Source organism: Oncorhynchus keta, unplaced genomic scaffold, assembly GCF_023373465.1.
Source record: "Oncorhynchus keta strain PuntledgeMale-10-30-2019 unplaced genomic scaffold, Oket_V2 Un_scaffold_8398_pilon_pilon, whole genome shotgun sequence".
In the NCBI taxonomy this organism is placed as follows: Eukaryota; Metazoa; Chordata; class Actinopteri; order Salmoniformes; family Salmonidae; genus Oncorhynchus; species Oncorhynchus keta.
In genome coordinates this window covers 109,244-132,979 of record NW_026291004.1, presented here as the reverse complement: position 1 = coordinate 132,979, position 23,736 = coordinate 109,244, and the positions used below count along the sequence as shown (strand labels likewise).

Here is a 23,736-nt window from a genome sequence, read left to right as displayed (position 1 = left end):
CAGCCGATACAGAGTACATTACATTACTAATCCACATGGTCAGTCTATACAGAGTACATTACATTACATTACTAATCAACATCCTCCAAACAATAACGATTATCCACATGCTCAGTCTATACAGAGTATATTACATTACTAATCAACATCCTCCAAACAATAACGATTATCCACATGGTCAGTCTATACAGAGTACATTACATTACTAATCCACATGGTCAGTCTATACAGAGTACATTACATTACTAATCCACATGGTCAGTCGATACAGAGTACATTACATTACATTACTAATCAACATCCTCCAAACAATAACGATTATCCACATGGTCAGTCTGTACAGAGTACATTACATTACTAATCAACATCCTCCAAACAATAACGATTATCCACATGCTCAGTCGACACAGAGTATATTACATTACTAATCCACATGGTCAGTCTATACAGAGTACATTAAATTACGCATCCACATGCTCAGTCGACACAGAGTACATTACATTACATTACTAATCAACATCCTCCAAACAATAACGATTATCCACATGGTCAGTCTGTACAGAGTACATTACATTACTAATCCACATGGTCAGTCTATACAGAGTACATTACATTACATTACGAATCAACATCCTCCAAACAATAACGATTATCCACATGGTCAGTCGATACAGAGTACATTACATTACATTACTAATCAACATCCTCCAAACAATAACGATTATCCACATGGTCAGTCTATACAGAGTACATTACATTACATTACGAATCAACATCCTCCAAACAATAACGATTATCCACATGGTCAGTCGATACAGAGTACATTACATTACTAATCCACATGGTCAGTCGATACAGAGTATATTACATTACTAATCCACATGGTCAGTCTATACAGAGTACATTACTAATCCACATGGTCAGTCGATACAGAGTATATTACATTACTAATCCACATGGTCAGTCGATACAGAGTATATTACATTACTAATCAACATCCTCCAAACAATAACGATTATCCACATGCTCAGTCTGTACAGAGTACATTACATTACTAATCCACATGGTCAGTCTATACAGAGTATATTACATTACTATTCCACATGGTCAGTCTATACAGAGTACATTACATTACATTACTAATCAACATCCTCCAAACAATAACGATTATCCACATGGTCAGTCGATACAGAGTACATTACATTACTAATCCACATGGTCAGTCGATACAGAGTATATTACATTACTAATCCACATGGTCAGTCTATACAGAGTACATTACATTACTAATCCACATGGTCAGTCTATACAGAGTACATTACATTACTAATCAACATCCTCCAAACAATAACGATTATCCACATGGTCAGTCTGTACAGAGTACATTACATTACTAATCAACATCCTCCAAACAATAACGATTATCCACATGGTCAGTCTGTACAGAGTACATTACATTACTAATCCACATGCTCAGTCGACACAGAGTATATTACATTACTAATCCACATGGTCAGTCTATACAGAGTACATTAAATTACGCATCCACATGCTCAGTCGACACAGAGTACATTACATTACATTACTAATCAACATCCTCCAAACAATAACGATTATCCACATGGTCAGTCTGTACAGAGTACATTACATTACTAATCCACATGGTCAGTCTATACAGAGTACATTACATTACATTACGAATCAACATCCTCCAAACAATAACGATTATCCACATGGTCAGTCGATACAGAGTACATTACATTACATTACTAATCAACATCCTCCAAACAATAACGATTATCCACATGGTCAGTCGATACAGAGTACATTACATTACGAATCAACATCCTCCAAACAATAACGATTATCCACATGGTCAGTCTATACAGAGTACATTACATTACATTACGAATCAACATCCTCCAAACAATAACGATTATCCACATGGTCAGTCGATACAGAGTACATTACATTACTAATCCACATGGTCAGTCTATACAGAGTACATTACTAATCCACATGGTCAGTCGATACAGAGTATATTACATTACTAATCCACATGGTCAGTCGATACAGAGTATATTACATTACTAATCAACATCCTCCAAACAATAACGATTATCCACATGCTCAGTCTGTACAGAGTACATTACATTACTAATCCACATGGTCAGTCTATACAGAGTATATTACATTACTATTCCACATGGTCAGTCTATACAGAGTACATTACATTACTAATCAACATCCTCCAAACAATAACGATTATCCACATGGTCAGTCGATACAGAGTACATTACATTACTAATCCACATGGTCAGTCGATACAGAGTATATTACATTACTAATCCACATGGTCAGTCTATACAGAGTACATTACATTACTAATCCACATGGTCAGTCTATACAGAGTACATTACATTACATTACTAATCCACATGGTCAGTCTATACAGAGTACATTACATTACTAATCCACATGGTCAGTCGATACAGAGTACATTACATTACATTACTAATCCACATGGTCAGTCTATACAGAGTACATTACATTACTAATCCACATCGTCAGTCGATACAGAGTACATTACATTACTAATCCACATGGTCAGTCGATACAGAGTACATTACATTACTAATCCACATGGTCAGTCGATACAGAGTACATTACATTACTAATCCACATGGTCAGTCGATACAGAGTACATTACATTACTAATCCACATGGTCAGTCTATACAGAGTACATTACATTACTAATCCACATCGTCAGTCTATACAGAGTACATTACATTACTAATCCACATGGTCAGTCTATACAGAGTACATTACATTACTAATCCACATCGTCAGTCTATACAGAGTACATTACATTACTAATCCACATCGTCAGTCTATACAGAGTACATTACATTACTAATCCACATGGTCAGTCGATACAGAGTACATTACATTACTAATCCACATGGTCAGTCTATACAGAGTACATTACATTACTAATCCACATGGTCAGTCGATACAGAGTACATTACATTACTAATCCACATGGTCAGTCTATACAGAGTACATTACATTACTAATCCACATGCTCAGTCTATACAGAGTACATTACTAATCCACATGGTCAGTCTATACAGAGTACATTACATTACTAATCCACATGGTCAGTGGATACAGAGTACATTACATTACTAATCCACATGGTCAGTCTATACAGAGTACATTACATTACTAATCCACATGCTCAGTCTATACAGAGTACATTACATTACTAATCCACATGGTCAGTCTATACAGAGTACATTACATTACTAATCCACATGGTCAGTCGATACAGAGTACATTACATTACTAATCCACATGGTCAGTCTATACAGAGTACATTATCCACCGATGGAATAGATTAACCAAAATGGTTTGCCATATTAATTAATTTATCTATATCATTAATATGCGATCCATAGGGTTGCAGAGTCAAAGCACCTCCACTGCGAGACGAGCGTGATCGTTAGGTTTGACATTTAAACGTTTAGAGGACAATTAGCCCAGCCTGTGGCCTCTGTGGACCCGGACCCTGCTGTAATAGCTGACTGGGTCCCACACGGCACCCTATACCCTACACAGAGCAGAGCTGGTCTACAGTAGTGCACTAGGTAGGGTATCTGGTGCCATTAGGGAGCCTGTGATAATGAACGAAGCAGTAACTGAGCAGTGACAGTGGACTTACCCAGTGTTAATCACCAGTCTGTCCCACTGGCCTTTAATGTCATCCTCCGACGGCTGCTCTGTGATGTAGAGACCATCAAACTCCAGCCTCCTCGCCACCTCCTTCTCACGCTTGAAGATCACCAACGGGACCTGGTGGGGAAACAGGCATGGAGGAAGGATTGATCAGAGAGGTGGAGAACTCCAACTTGAGGCAGTAGTAACAGCAGTATCCTACCTTAAGACAGTAGTAACAGCAGTATCCTACCTTAAGGCAGTAGTAACAGCAGCATCCTACCTTAAGGCAGTAGTAACAGCAGCATCCTACCTTAAGGCAGTAGTAACAGCAGCATCCTACCTTAAGGCAGTAGTAACAGCAGTATCATACCTTAAGGCAGTAGTAACAGCAGCAGCCTACCTTAAGACAGCAGTAACAGCAGTATCCTACCTTAAGGCAGTAGTTACCTACCTTAAGGCAGTAGTATCAGCAGCATCCTACCTTAAGGCAGTAGTAACAGCACTATCCTACCTTAAGGCAGTAGTAACAGCAGTATCCTACCTTAAGGCAGTAGTAACAGCAGTATCCTACCTTGAGGCAGTAGTAACAGCAGCATCCTACCTTAAGGCAGTAGTAACAGCAGCATCCTACCTTAAGGCAGTAGTAACAGCAGTATCCTACCTTAAGGCAGTAGTAACAGCAGTATCCTACCTTAAGGCAGTAGTAACAGCAGCAGCCTACCTTAAGACAGTAGTAACAGCACCTATCCCTACCTTAAGGCAGTAGTAACAGCACATCCTACCTTAAGGCAGTAGTAACAGCACTATCCTACCTTAAGGCAGTAGTAACAGCACTATCCTACCTTAAGGCAGTAGTAACAGCAGTATCCTACCTTAAGGCAGTAGTAACAGCAGTATCCTACCTTAAGGCAGTAGTAACAGCACTATCCTACCTTAAGGCAGTAGTAACAGCACTATCCTACCTTAAGGCAGTAGTAACAGCAGTATCCTACCTTAAGGCAGTAGTAACAGCAGTATCCTACCTTGAGGCAGTAGTAACAGCAGTATCCTACCTTGAGGCAGTAGTAACAGCAGTATCCTACCTTAAGACAGTAGTAACAGCAGCATCCTACCTTAAGGCAGTAGTAACAGCACTATCCTACCTTAAGGCAGTAGTAACAGCAGCATCCTACCTTGAGGCAGTAGTAACAGCAGCATCCTACCTTAAGGCAGTAGTAACAGCAGCATCCTACCTTAAGGCAGTAGTAACAGCAGCATCCTACCTTAAGGCAGTAGTAACAGCAGCATCCTACCTTAAGGCAGTAGTAACAGCAGCATCCTACCTTGAGGCAGTAGTATCCTACCTTGAGACAGTAGTATCCTATGATGCAGCAGAAGGAGATGACAGTGTGTAGGATGGCCAGGATACGCAGGGTGGGCTCCATGTATCCGGTGCTCTCCTCCAGCACAAAGTGGACAAACACAGGGCCCTGCTGGGGGTTTTGAGGCTCCTGGGGGTCGCTACTCTCCGTCACGGGGTCCCACCGCACACTGCTGCCTGCCCGGGGCCTTCTGCTCTCAGGCATGACCGCCGAGGAGGAGGACACCTGGAGGAGGGTGAGGGTGAACAATGAACCCCAAGGTCTCACTCTAAAACGACTAGTCTTTAAACAGAGGGTAGCTGGATCCTCATGGATATAATGTATTAGTAACATATATATTGTTGGAGTGGTCTAGCCCTTCAATGTTCACCCCACCCAGCAACTCTTCAGCAGCAGCATCACCAGAGGTACACACAGGAGTGGTAAAACGTAACGCTAGCTACTTCCTGGTTGTGATTACCTTGTAGAAGAGGAGGATGAAGTTGATGGCGAAGGCCACAAACAACGCCAGCATTCTCATGTTGTAGAAGTTCCGAGCAAAATAGTTCTAGAAAAAAAGCCAATCACAACACAATGGTGAGATGTTTGTGAAGGAGAGTGTGGCTGATAGAGAGGGTTGGGTGGCTGATAGAGGGGGTGGCTGATAGAGAGGGTTGGGTGGCTGATAGAGGGGGTGGCTGATAGAGAGGGTTGGGTGGCTGATAGAGAGGGTGGCTGATAGAGGGGGGCGTGGCTGAGGGGGGGTGGCTGATAGAGAGGGTTGGGTGGATGATAGAGGGGTGGCTGATAGGAGGGGGTGGGGTGGCTGATAGAGGGGTGGCTGATAGAGAGGGTTGGGTGGCTGATAGAGGGGGTGGCTGATAGAGAGGGTTGGGTGGCTGATAGAGGGGTTGGAGTGGGTTGGGTGGCTGATAGAGGGGGTGGCTGATAGAGAGGGTTGGGTGGCTGATAGAGGGGTGGCTGATAGAGGGGTTGGGTGGCTGATAGAGGGGTGGCTGATAGAGGGGTTGGGTGGCTGATAGAGGGGGTTGGGTGGCTGATAGAGGGGGTGGCTGATAGAGGGGGTGGCTGATAGAGGGGGTAGGGTGGCTGATAGAGGGGGTGGCACGGCTGATAGAGGGGGTGGCTGATAGAGGGGTGGCTGATAGAGGGGGTAGGGTGGCTGATAGAGGGGGGGGGTGGCTGATAGAGGGGTGGCTGATAGAGGGGGGGGGGTGGGTGATAGAGGGGTGGCTGATAGAGGGGTGGGTGGCTGACAGAGGGGGTGGCTGATAGAGGGAGTGGCTGATAGAGGGAGTGGCTGATAGAGGGAGTGGCTGATAGAGGGGGTGGCTGATAGAGGGTGGCTGATAGAGGGGGTGGCGTGGCTGATAGAGGGGGTGGGGTGGCTGATAGAGGGGGTGGCTGATAGAGGGGGTGGCGTGGCTGATAGAGGGGGTGGGGTGGCTGATAGAGGGGGTTGGGGTGGCTGATAGAGGGGGTGGGGATTGATTTAATATATAGCTGATTGCCAGAAAGTATTTTCAGTGTGTGTGTGTGTGTGTGTGTGTGTGTGTGTGTGTGTGTGTGTGTGTGTGTGTGTGTGTGTGTGTGTGTGTGTGTGTGTGTGTGTGTGTGTGTGTGTGTGTGTGCGTGCGTGTGTGTCGTACCAGCAGCTTCCTCTGATAGGCGATGATTTTCTTCCAGAATGCAGACTCCTGCATGTCATGCTCATCAGACTTGGAGGTGTGGTGCTGTCTCACTTTAGCTTTCGGCTTCTCCTCCTTCCTCTTCTTCTCCTCCTTCCTCTTCTTCTCCTCCTTCCTCCTCCTCTCCTCCTCCTTCCTCCTCTCCTCCTCCTTCCTCCTCTCCTCCTCCTCCTCCTGCTTCTCTCCATCCTTTCCCCTGGACAGCAGGAACAGTCAGTTAACAGAAGCAGCAGAGGAAGGACTGTGTTTACAGCTGTTTTGTTGGTACATTCTTTCACATTGTAATAATATTGCTCTCCCATGATCAACATAGTTTCCTTGTGTTCAACTGCCGCGTTTCAGATGCACACCAGAAGTATCAGAGGAAGGAGAAGTGGTACATACTGTGCTTTCTCCGACAGTAGTAACAGCAGTATCCTACCTTAAGGCAGCATTACCAGAAGTATCAGAGGAAGGAGAAGTGGTACATACTGTGCTTTCTCCGGCTCTGACTTGGCCTCCTTGCTTCCCTCGGTCCCTGTCCTCCCTTCCTCTGAAGGGCTCTTAGCCTAAAACAGCAGAAACGCACCACGTCACTGAACAACAGCGAAAAACATTGAGGAGGCAGAGCAGCCTTATCAACACAGAGCAGAAACACTCAATCCTGGTAATGTGTAGATAATGTGTTAGAGTGGTGGGAGTCCAGGCAGGCCGACACTATGGAGACACTAATGTCTCTTCCTGCTGCGAAAGCAATGGTCCAGAGAGAGAGAGAGAGAGAGAGAGAGAGAGAGAGAGAGAGAGAGAGAGAGAGAGAGAGAGACAGAGAGAGAAAGAGAGAGGCAGAGAGAGAGACATAGAGAGAGACATAGAGAGACAGAAAGAGAGAGACAGAGAGAGAGACAGAGAGAGAGACAGAGAGAAAGAGAGAGGCAGAGAGAGAGACATAGAGAGAGACATAGAGAGACAGAAAGAGAGAGACAGAGAGAGAGAGAGAGAGAGAGAGAGAGAGAGAGAGAGAGAGAGAGAGAGAGAGAGAGAGAGAGAGAGAGAGAGAGAGAGAGAGAGAGAGAGAGAGAGAGAGAGAGAGAGAGAGAGAGAGAGAGAGAGAGAGAGAGAGAGAGAGAGAGAGAGAGAGAGAGAGAGAGAGAGAGAGAAACTGACATTACCTGGTGCCGTCTTCTCAGTTCAGGGGATGGTGAGGTCGCGAGGACAGGAGAAGAGGGGACTGGAGAGTTAAGCAGATCAGTCAGACTGGCGTTGGGGTTATGAGCAGTTATCTTATACTGTCCTCCTTCTCCTCTCCTCAGATCTAATCCAAAGATGTCTGAGAGGACTTCGGTCCCGTCCACGGGCAGGGCTAGATCAGCCAGCTCCTCCTCAGCAGAGGGTCTAGCTAAGAGCACCTTCTCCCCTTCCTCTCGAACCTCGTCCTGGGTCGGGTCAGGCATGTTGGCCAACAGCTCAGACACCTTAAGAGAAGAAACGAGAGGAGAGAAGAGCAGAGAAGAGCAGTAAACGTCATTAAAGAGATTCTCTGTTACATTTGTTAACTTGTAGCCAGTAGTTCTGAAAGCCCGCGAGGCAAAAGCAGTTCCTGAAAATTGCGCCCTACACCACATACACTATATAGACAAAACTATGTGGGCACCCCTTCAAATTAGTGGATCCGGCTATTTCACACCGCCATGCAATCTCCATAGACAAACAGTGGCAGTAGAATGGCCCCATACTGAAGAGCTCAGTGACTTTCAACGTGGCACCCTTATGGGTTGCCACCTTTCAAACAAGTCAGTTTGTCAAATTTCTGCCCTGCTAGAACATTTACATTTAAGTCATTTAGCAGACGCTCTTATCCAGAGCGACTTACAAATTGGGGTAGAACTGCCCCGGTCAACTGTCAGGGCTGTTATTGTGAAGTAGAAACCTCTAGGAGCAACACCGGCTCAGCAGCGAAGTGGTAGACCACACAACCTCACAGAACGGGACCGCCAAGTGCTGAATTGCGCAGATCGTAAATATCGTCTGTCCTCGTTTGCAACACTAACTACAGAGTTCCCAACTGCCTCTGGAAGCAACGTCAGCACAAGAACTGTTCGACGAGAGCTTCATGAAATGGGTTTCCGTGGCCGAGCAGCCGCACACAAGCCTAAGATCACCGTGCGCAATGCCAAGCGTCGGCTGGAGTGGTGTAAAGTTCGCCGCCATTGGACTCTGGAGCAGTGGAAACGTGTTCTCTGGAGTGATGAATCACGCTTCACCATCTGGCAGTCCGGTGGACAAATCCGAGTTTGGCGGATGCCAGGAGAACGCTACCTGCCCGAATGCACAGAACGAAACAGACCTGACCTGAACCCCACAGAACACCTTGGGGATGAATTGAATTGCCGACTGATCACCCAACATCCCGATGACCAAGTCCCATAATGTCCACACCAGCTAATACACACTACACCATCTAATACACACCACACCATCTAACATACACCACACCAGCTAATATACACCACACCAGCTACTACACACCACACCATCTAATACACACCACACCAGCTAATACACACTACACCATCTAATATACACCACACCATCTAATATACACCACACCATCTAATATACACCACACCAGCTAATACACACCACACCATCTAATACACACCACACCATCTAATACACACCACACCAGCTAATACACACTACACCACTAATATACACCACACCATCTAATATACACCACACCAGCTAATATACACCACACCATCTAATATACACCACACCATCTAATATACACCACACCATCTAATACACACCACACCATCTAATATACACCACACCATCTAATATACACCACACCAGCTAATACACACCACACCACACCATCTAATATACACCACACCAGCTAATATACACCACACCATCTAATATACACCACACCAGCTAATACACACCACACCATCTAATACACACACCACTAATATACACCACACCATCTAATATACACCACACCAGCTAATACACACCACACCATCTAATACACACCACACCATCTAATACACACCACACCAGCTAATATACACCACACCATCTAATACACACCACACCAGCTAATACACACCACACCATCTAATATACACCACACCAGCTAATACACACCACACCATCTAATATACACCACACCATCTAATACACACCACACCATCTAATATACACCACACCAGCTAATACACACCACACCATCTAATACACACCACACCAGCTAATACACACCACACCAGCTAATATACACCACACCATCTAATACACACCACACCAGCTAATACACACCACACCATCTAATACACACCACACCATCTAATACACACCACACCATCTAATATACACCACACCAGCTAATACACACCACACCATCTAATACACACCACACCATCTAATATACACTAATATAATACACACACACCATCTAATATACACCACACCATCTAATACACACCACACCAGCTAATACACACCACACCATCTAATACACCACACCATCTAATACACACCACACCAGCTAATACACACCACACCATCTAATATACACCACACCAGCTAATACACACTACACCATCTAATATACACCACACCATCTAATATACACCACACCATCTAATACACACCACACCATCTAATATACACCACACCAGCTAATACACACCACACCATCTAATACACACCACACCATCTAATATACACCACACCAGCTAATACACACCACACCATCTAATACACACCACACCATCTAATACACACCACACCATCTAATATACACCACACCATCTAATACACACCACACCATCTAATATACACCACACCATCTAATATACACCACACCATCTAATACACACCACACCATCTAATACACACCACACCATCTAATATACACCACACCATCTAATATACACCACACCAGCTAATACACACCACACCATCTAATACACACCACACCAGCTAATACACACCACACCATCTAATATACACCACACCATCTAATACACACCACACCATCTAATACACACCACACCATCTAATACACACCACACCAGCTAATACACACCACACCATCTAATATACACCACACCATCTAATACACACCACACCAGCTAATACACACCACACCATCTAATACACACCACACCATCTAATACACACCACACCAGCTAATACACACCACACCATCTAATATACACCACACCATCTAATATACACCACACCATCTAATACACACCACACCATCTAATACACACCACACCATCTAATATACACCACACCATCTAATACACACCACACCATCTAATACACACCACACCATCTAATATACACCACACCATCTAATATACACCACACCATCTAATATACACCACACCAGCTAATACACACCACACCATCTAATATACACCACACCATCTAATACACACCACACCATCTAATATACACCACACCATCTAATACACACCACACCAGCTAATACACACCACACCATCTAATATACACCACACCAGCTAATAATACACACCACACCATCTAATACACACCACACCATCTAATATACACCACACCATCACAATATACACCACACCATCTAATATACACCACACCACTAATACACATCACCATCTAATATACACCACACCATCTAATATACACCACACCAGCTAATACACACCACACCATCTAATATACACCACACCATCTAATATACACCACACCATCTAATACACACCACACCAGCTAATATACACCACACCATCTAATACACACCACACCATCTAATATACACCACACCATCTAATACACACCACACCATCTAATATACACCACACCATCTAATATACACCACACCATCTAATACACACCACACCATCTAATATACACCACACCATCTAATATACACCACACCATCTAATACACACCACACCATCTAATACACACCACACCAGCTAATATACACCACACCATCTAATATACACCACACCATCTAATATACACCACACCATCTAATACACACCACACCATCTAATACACACCACACCATCTAATACACACCACACCAGCTAATACACACCACACCATCTAATATACACCACACCATCTAATATACACCACACCATCTAATATACACCACACCAGCTAATACACACCACACCATCTAATACACACCACACCAGCTAATACACACTACACCATCTAATATACACCACACCATCTAATATACACCACACCATCTAATACACACCACACCATCTAATATACACCACACCATCTAATATACACCACACCAGCTAATACACACCACACCATCTAATACACACCACACCATCTAATATACACCACACCATCTAATATACACCACACCATCTAATATACACCACACCAGCTAATACACACCACACCATCTAATACACACCACACCATCTAATACACACTACACCATCTAATATACACCACACCATCTAATATACACCACACCATCTAATACACACCACACCATCTAATACACACCACACCAGCTAATATACACCACACCATCTAATATACACCACACCATCTAACCACCACACCATCTAATACACACTACATACATCTACACCATCTACACACCACACCATCTAATATACACCACACCAGCTCTAATATACACCACACCAGCTACACACCATCTAATACACACTACACCATCTAATACACACTACACCATCTAATATACACCACACCATCTAATATACACCACACCAGCTAAAACACACCACACCATCTAATATACACCACACCATCTAATATACACCACACCAGCTAATACACACCACCAGCTAATACACACCACACCATCTAATACACACCACACCATCTAATATACACCACACCATCTAATATACACCACACCATCTAATATACACCACACCATCTAATATACACCACACCATCTAATATACACCACACCATCTAATATACACCACACCAGCTAATACACACCACACCATCTAATACACACCACACCAGCTAATATACACCACACCAGCTAATATACACCACACCATCTAATATACACCACACCATCTAATATACACCACACCATCTAATATACACCACACCATCTAATACACACCACACCATCTAATATACACCACACCATCTAATAATACCACACCATCTAATACACACCACACCATCTAATACACACCACACCATCTAATACACACCAGCTAATACACACTACACCATCTAGTATACACCACACCATCTAATATACACCACACCAGCTAATACACACCACACCATCTAATATACACCACACCATCTAATATACACCACACCATCTAATACACACTACACCATCTAATACACACCACACCATCTAATATACACCACACCAGCTAATACACACCACACCAGCTAATACACACCACACCATCTAATATACACCACACCAGCTAATACACACCACACCATCTAATACACACCACACCAGCTAATACACACCACACCATCTAATACACACCACATCAGCTAATATACACCACACCATCTAATATACACCACACCAGCTAATATACACCACACCAGCTAATACACACCATCTAATATACACCACACCAGCTAATATACACCACACCAGCTAATACACACCATCTAATATACACCACACCAGCTAATATACACCACACCAGCTAATACACACCACACCAGCTAATACACACCACACCATCTAATACACACCACACCATCTAATACACCCCACACCAGCTAATACACACCAGCTAATATACACCACACCAGCTAATATACACCACACCAGCTAATACACACCACACGATCTAATACACACCATCTAATATACACCAGCTAATACACACCATCTAATATACACCACACCAGCTAATATACACCACACCAGCTAATATACACCTAACCAGCTAATACACACCACACCATCTAATATACACCACACCAGCTAATATACACCACTTCAGCTAATACACACCACACCAGCTAATATACACCAGCTAATATACACCACACCAGCTAATATACACCTCACCAGCAAATACACACCACACCATCTAATATACACCACACCAGCTAATACACACCACACCATCTAATATACACCACACCAGCTAATACACACCACACCAGCTAATATACACCAGCTAATATACACCACACCAGCTAATATACACCACACCAGCTAAATACACACCACACCATCTAATATACACCACACCAGCTAATACACACCACACCATCTACTATACACCACACCAGTTAATATACACCACACCAGCTAATATACACCACACCAGCTAATACACACCACACCATCTAATACACACCATCTAATACACACCAGCTAATATACACCACACCAGCTAATATACACCACACCAGCTAATATACACCACACCAGCTAATACCACACCAGCTAATACACACCACACCAGCTAATACACACCACACCATCTAATATACACCACACCAGCTAATATACACCACACCAGCTAATACACACACCAGCTAATATACACCACACCAGCTAATATACACACCAGCAAATACACACCACACCATCTAATATACACCACACCATCTAATACACACCACACCACCACTAATATACACCACACCATCTAATACACACCACACCAGCTAATATACACCACACCAGCTAATACACACCACACCATCTAATATACACCACACCATCTAATACACACCACACCAGCTAATATACCACCAGCTAATATACACCAATAATATATACCACACCATCTAATACACACCACACCATCTAATATATACCACACCATCTAATACACACCACACCATCTAATATACACCACACCATCTAATATACACCACACCATCTAATATACACCACACCAGCTAATATACACCACACCATCTAATATACACCACACCAGCTAATACCACACCACACCATCTAATACACACCACACCAGCTAATATACACCACACCAGCTAATATACACCACACCAGCTAATATACACCACACCAGCTAATATACACCACACCAGCTAATACACACCACACCATCTAATATACACCACACCAGCTAATATACACCACACCATCTAATATACACCACACAGCTAATACACACCACACCAGCTAATATACACCACACCAGCTAATATACACCACACCAGCTAATACACACCACACCAGCTAATATACACCACACCAGCTAATATACACCACACCAGCTAATACACACCACACCATAATACACCACACCATCTAATATACACCACACCATCTAATATACACCACACCATCTAATACACACTACACCATCTAATATACACCACACCATCTAATATACACCACACCATCTAATATACACCACACCATCTAATACACACCACACCATCTAATACACACCACACCAGCTAATACACACTACACCATCTAATATACACCACACCATCTAATATACACCACACCAGCTAATACACACCACACCATCTAATATACACCACACCATCTAATACACACCACACCAGCTAATACACACCACACCAGCTAATACACACTACACCATCTAATATACACCACACCATCTAATATACACCACACCAGCTAATACACACCACACCATCTAATATACACCACACCATCTAATATACACCACACCAGCTAATATACACCACACCAGCTAATACACACCACACCATCTAATACACACCACACCATCTAATATACACCACACCATCTAATATACACCACACCAGCTAATACACACCACACCATCTAATACACACCACACCAGCTAATATACACCACACCACACCATCTAATACACACCACACCATCTAATATACACCACACCATCTAATATACACACACTAATACACACCACACCATCTAATACACACCACACCATCTAATATACACCACACCATCTAATACACACCACACCATCTAATACACACCACACCATCTAATACACACCACACCATCTAATACACACCACACCATCTAATATACACCACACCATCTAATATACACCACACCAGCTAATATACACACCACACCATCTAATATACACCACACCATCTAATATACACCACACCAGCTAATATACACACACCATCTACCAGCTAATACACACCACCACTAATACACACCATCTAATACACACCACACCATCTAATATACACCACACCATCTAATATACACCACACCAGCTAATACACACCACACCATCTAATACACACCACATCAGCTAATATACACCACACCATCTAATATACACCACACCATCTAATATACACCACACCATCTAATACACACTACACCATCTAATACACACCACACCATCTAATATACACCACACCAGCTAATACACACCACACCATCTAATACACACCACACCAGCTAATACACACTACACCATCTAGTATACACCACACCATCTAATATACACCACACCATCTAATACACACCACACCAGCTAATATACACCACACCATCTAATATACACCACACCATCTAATATACACCACACCATCTAATACACACCACACCATCTAATACACACCACACCATCTAATATACACCACACCAGCTAATACACACCACACCAGCTAATACACACCACACCATCTAATATACACCACACCAGCTAATACACACCACACCATCTAATACACACCACACCAGCTAATACACACCACACCATCTAATACACACCACACCATCTAATATACACCACACCATCTAATATACACCACACCAGCTAATATACACCACACCAGCTAATACACACCATCTAATATACACCACACCAGCTAATATACACCACACCAGCTAATACACACCATCTAATATACACCACACCAGCTAATATACACCACACCAGCTAATACACACCACACCAGCTAATACACACCACACCATCTAATACACACCACACCATCTAATACACACCACACCAGCTAATACACACCAGCTAATATACACACACCAGCTAATATACACCACACCAGCTAATACACACCACACGATCTAATACACACCATCTAATATACACCAGCTAATACACACCAGCTAATATACACCACACCAGCTAATACACACCACACCAGCTAATATACACCACACCAGCTAATATACACCAGCTAATACACACCACACCAGCTAATACACACCACACCATCTAATATACACCACACCAGCTAATACACACCACACCAGCTAATATACACCAGCTAATATACACCACACCAGCTAATATACACCTCACCAGCAAATACACACCACACCATCTAATATACACCACACCAGCTAATACACACCACACCATCTAATATACACCACACCAGCTAATACACACCACACCAGCTAATATACACCACACCAGCTAATACACCACACCAGCTAATATACACCACACCAGCAAATACACACCACACCATCTAATATACACCACACCAGCTAATACACACCACACCATCTAATATACACCACACCAGCTAATATACACCACACCAGCTAATATACACCACACCAGCTAATACACACCACACCATCTAATACACACCATCTAATACACACCAGCTAATATACACCACACCAGCTAATATACACCACACCAGCTAATATACACCAGCTAATATACACACCAGCTAATATACACCACTAATACACACCACACCAGCTAATACACACCACACCATCTAATATACACCACACCAGCTAATATACACCACACCATCTAATACACACCATCTAATATACACCACACCATCTAATATACACCACACCAGCTAATATATACCACACCATCTAATATACACCACACCAGCTAATATACACCACACCATCTAATACACACCACACCAGCTAATATACACCACACCATCTAATACACACCATCTAATATACACCACACCATCTAATATACACCACACCAGCTAATATACACCACACCATCTAATACACACCACACCAGCTAATATACACCACACCAGCTAATATACACCACACCATCTAATATACACCACACCAGCTAATATACACCACACCAGCTAATACACACCACACCATCTAATATACACCACACCAGCTAATACACACCACACCAGCTAATATACACCACACCAGCTAATACACACCACACCAGCTAATATACACCACACCAGCTAATATACACCACACCAGCTAATATACACCACACCAGCTAATATACACCACACCAGCTAATATACACCACACCAGCTAATACACACCACACCAGCTAATATACACCACACCAGCAAATTCACACCAGCTAATATACACCACACCAGCTAATACACACCACACCAGCTAATATACACCACACCAGCTAATATACACCACACCAGCTAATACACACCAGCTAATATACACCACACCAGCTAATATACACCACACCAGCTAATACACACCAGCTAATACACACCAGCTAATACACACCAGTTAATATACACCACACCATCTAATATACACCACACCAGCTAATACACACCACACCATCTAATATACACCACACCATCTAATACACACCACACCAGCTAATATACACCACACCAGCTAATATACACCACACCATCTAATACACACCACACCATCTAATATACACCACACCATCTAATATACACCACACCAGCTAATATACACCACACCAGCTAATATACACCTAACCAGCTAATACACACCACACCATCTAATATACACCACACCAGCTAATATACACCACTTCAGCTAATACACACCACACCAGCTAATATATATTATTATTATTATATTAAAATATACACCACACCAGCTAATATACACCACACCAGCTAATACACTCCACACCAGCTAATATACACCACACCATCTAATACACACCATCTAATATACACCACACCATCTAATATACACCACACCAGCTAATATACACCACACCATCTAATACACACCCACACCAGCTAATATACACCACACCAGCTAATATACACCACACCATCTAATATACACACACCAGCTAATATACACCACACCAGCTAATATACACCACACCATCTAATATACACCACACCATCTAATATACACCACACCAGCTAATACACACTACACCATCTAATACACACCACACCATCTAATACACACCACACCATCTAATACACACCACACCAGCTAATACACACTACACCATCTAATATACACCACACCATCTAATATACACCACACCATCTAATACACACCACACCATCTAATATACACCACACCATCTAATATACACCACACCAGCTAATATACACCACACCAGCTAATACACACCACACCATCTAATATACACCACACCATCTAATATACACCACACCAGCTAATACACACCACACCAGCTAATACACACCACACCATCTAATACACACCACACCATCTAATATACACCACACCATCTAATATACACCACACCAGCTAATACACACCACACCATCTAATACACACCACACCATCTAATATACACCACACCAGCTAATACACACCACACCATCTAATACACACCACACCAGCTAATACACACCACACCATCTAATATACACCACACCATCTAATATACACCACACCAGCTAATACACACCACACCATCTAATATACACCACACCATCTAATACACACCACACCAGCTAATACACACTACACCATCTAATACACACCACACCATCTAATATACACCACACCAGCTAATACACACCACACCAGCTAATACACACTACACCATCTAATATACACCACACCATCTAATATACACCACACCAGCTAATACACACCACACCATCTAATATACACCACACCATCTAATATATCTACCACACCAGCTAATACACACCACACCAGCTAATACACACCATCTAATATACACCACACCAGCTAATATACACCACACCAGCTAATACACACCATCTAATATACACCACACCAGCTAATATACACCACACCAGCTAATACACACCACACCAGCTAATACACACCACACCATCTAATACACACCACACCATCTAATACACCCCACACCAGCTAATACACACCAGCTAATATACACCACACCAGCTAATATACACCACACCAGCTAATACACACCACACGATCTAATACACACCATCTAATATACACCAGCTAATACACACCATCTAATATACACCACACCAGCTAATATACACACCACACCCAGCTAATATACACCACACCAGCTAATATACACCAGCTAATACACACCACACCAGCTAATACACACCACACCATCTAATATACACCACACCAGCTAATATACACCACACCAGCTAATACACACCACACCATCTAATACACACCATCAGCTAATACACACCAGCTAATATACACCACACCAGCTAATGCACACCACACCAGCTAATATACACCACACCAGCTAATATACACCACCAGCTAATACACACCACACCAGCTAATACACACCACACCATCTAATATACACCACACCAGCTAATACACACCACACCAGCTAATATACACCACCAGCTAATATACACCAGCTAATATACACTAATATACACCACACCAGCTAATATACACCACACCAGCAAATACACACCACACCATCTAATATACACCACACCATCTAATACACACCACACCATCTAATATACACCACACCATCTAATAATACACCACACCATCTAATACACAGCTAATACACACCACCCATCTAATATACACCACACCAGCTAATACACACCACCATCTAATATACACCACACCATCTAATATACACCACACCAGCTAATATACACCACACCATCTAATACACCACACCATCTAATATACACCACACCATCTAATATACACACTAATACACACCATCTAATATATACCACACCATCTAATATACACACACCAGCTAATATACACCACACCATCTAATACACACCACACCAGCTAATATACACCACACCATCTAATACACACCATCTAATATACACCACACCATCTAATATACACCACACCAGCTAATATACACCACACCATCTAATATACACCACACCAGCTAATATACACCACACCAGCTAATATACACCACACCATCTAATATACACCACACCAGCTAATATACACCACACCAGCTAATATACACACCACACCATCTAATATACACCACACCAGCTAATACACACCACACCATCTAATATACACCACACCAGCTAATATACACCACACCAGCTAATATACACACACACACAGCTAATATACACCACACCAGCTAATACACACCACACCAGCTAATATACACACACCAGCTAATATACACCACACCATAATATACACCACACCATCTAATATACACCACACCAGCTAATACACACCACACCAGCTAATACACACCATCTAATATACACCACACCAGCTAATATACACCACACCAGCTAATACACACCATCTAATATACACCACACCAGCTAATATACACCACACCAGCTAATACACACCACACCAGCTAATACACACCACACCAGCTAATACACACCACACCATCTAATACACCAGCCACACCAGCTAATACACACCAGCTAATATACACCACACCAGCTAATATACACCACACCAGCTAATACACACACCAGCTAATATACACCACACCAGCTAATATACACCATCTAATATACACCAGCTAATACACACCAGCTAATATACACCACACCAGCTAATATACACCACACCAGCTAATATACACCACACCAGCTAATATACACCAGCTAATACACACCACACCAGCTAATACACACCACACCATCTAATATACACCACACCAGCTAATACACACCACACCAGCTAATATACACCAGCTAATATACACCACACCAGCTAATATACACCTCACCAGCAAATACACACCACACCATCTAATATACACCACACCAGCTAATACACACCACACCATCTAATATACACCACACCAGCTAATACACACCACACCAGCTAATATACACCAGCTAATATACACCTAATATACACACCAGCTAATATACACCACACCAGCTAATATACACCACACCAGCTAATATACACCACACCAGCTAATATACACCACACCAGCTAATACACACCACACCATCTACTATACACCACACCAGTTAATATACACCACACCAGCTAATATACACCACACCAGCTAATACACACCACACCATCTAATACACACCATCTAATACACACACCAGCTAATATACACCACACCAGCTAATGCACACCACACCATCTAATATACACCACACCATCTAATACACCCACACCATCTAATATACACCACACCATCTAATACACACCACACCAGCTAATATACACCACACCAGCTAATATACACCACACCATCTAATATACACCACACCAGCTAATATACACCACACCAGCTAATACACACCACACCATCTAATATACACCACACCAGCTAATACACACCACACCAGCTAATATACACCACACCAGCTAATATACACCACACCAGCTAATACACACCACACCAGCTAATATACACCACACCAGCTAATACACACCACACCAGCTAATATACACCACACCAGCAAATTCACACCAGCTAATATACACCACACCAGCTAATACACACCACACCAGCTAATATACACCACACCAGATAATATACACCACACAAGCTAATACACACCAGCTAATACACACCACACCAGCTAATATACACCACACCAGCAAATTCACACCAGCTAATATACACCACACCATCAGCTAATATACACCACACCAGCTAATACACACCACACCAGCTAATACACACCACACCAGCTAATATACACCACACCAGCAAATTCACACCAGCTAATATACACCACACCAGCTAATACACACCACACCAGCTAATATACACCACACCATCTAATATGCACCACACCAGCTAATACACACCACACCAGCTAATATACACCACACCAGCAAATACACACCAGCTAATATACACCACACCAGCTAATACACACCACACCAGCTAATATACACCACACCAGCTAATATACACAACACCAGCTAATACACACCAGCTAATATACACCAAACCAGCTAATATACACCACACCAGCTAATACACACCAGCTAATACACACCAGCTAATACACACCAGTTAATATACACCACACCATCTAATATACACCACACCAGTTAATATACACCACACCAGCTAATATACACCACACCATCTAATATACACCACACCAGCTAATACACACCACACCAGCTAATATACACCACACCATCTAATATACACCACACCAGTTAATATACACCAGCTAATACACACCAGCTAATACACACCAGCTAATACACACCAGCTAATACACACCAGCTAATATACACCACACCAGCTAATATACACCTCACACAGCAAATACACACCACACCATCTAATATACACCACACCAGCTAATACACACACCACACCATCTACTATACACCACACCAGCTAATATACACCACACCAGCTAATACACACCACACCATCTAATACACACCACACCATCTAATATACACCACACCAGCTAATAATACACACCAGCTAATATACACCACACCAGCTAATACACACCACACCATCTAATATACACCACACCATCTAATATACACCACACCAGCTAATATACACCACACCAGCTAATATACACCACACCATCTAATATACACCACACCATCTAATATACACCACACCAGCTAATATACACCACACCAGCTAATATACACCACACCAGCTAATATACACCACACCAGCTAATACACACCAGCTAATATACACCACACCAGCTAATATACACCACACCAGCTAATACACACCACACCAGCTAATATACACCACACCAGCTAATACACACCACACCAGCTAATATACACCACACCAGCTAATATACACCACACCATCTA

At 42.7% G+C, this 23,736-nt stretch overlaps 1 pseudogene; it reads right to left on the bottom strand.

Moving 5' to 3' along the window:
• LOC118382657 (ryanodine receptor 2-like) overlaps nt 1-23,736 on the bottom strand; it is a 131,795-nt pseudogene that overhangs the window by 27,712 nt on the left and 80,347 nt on the right.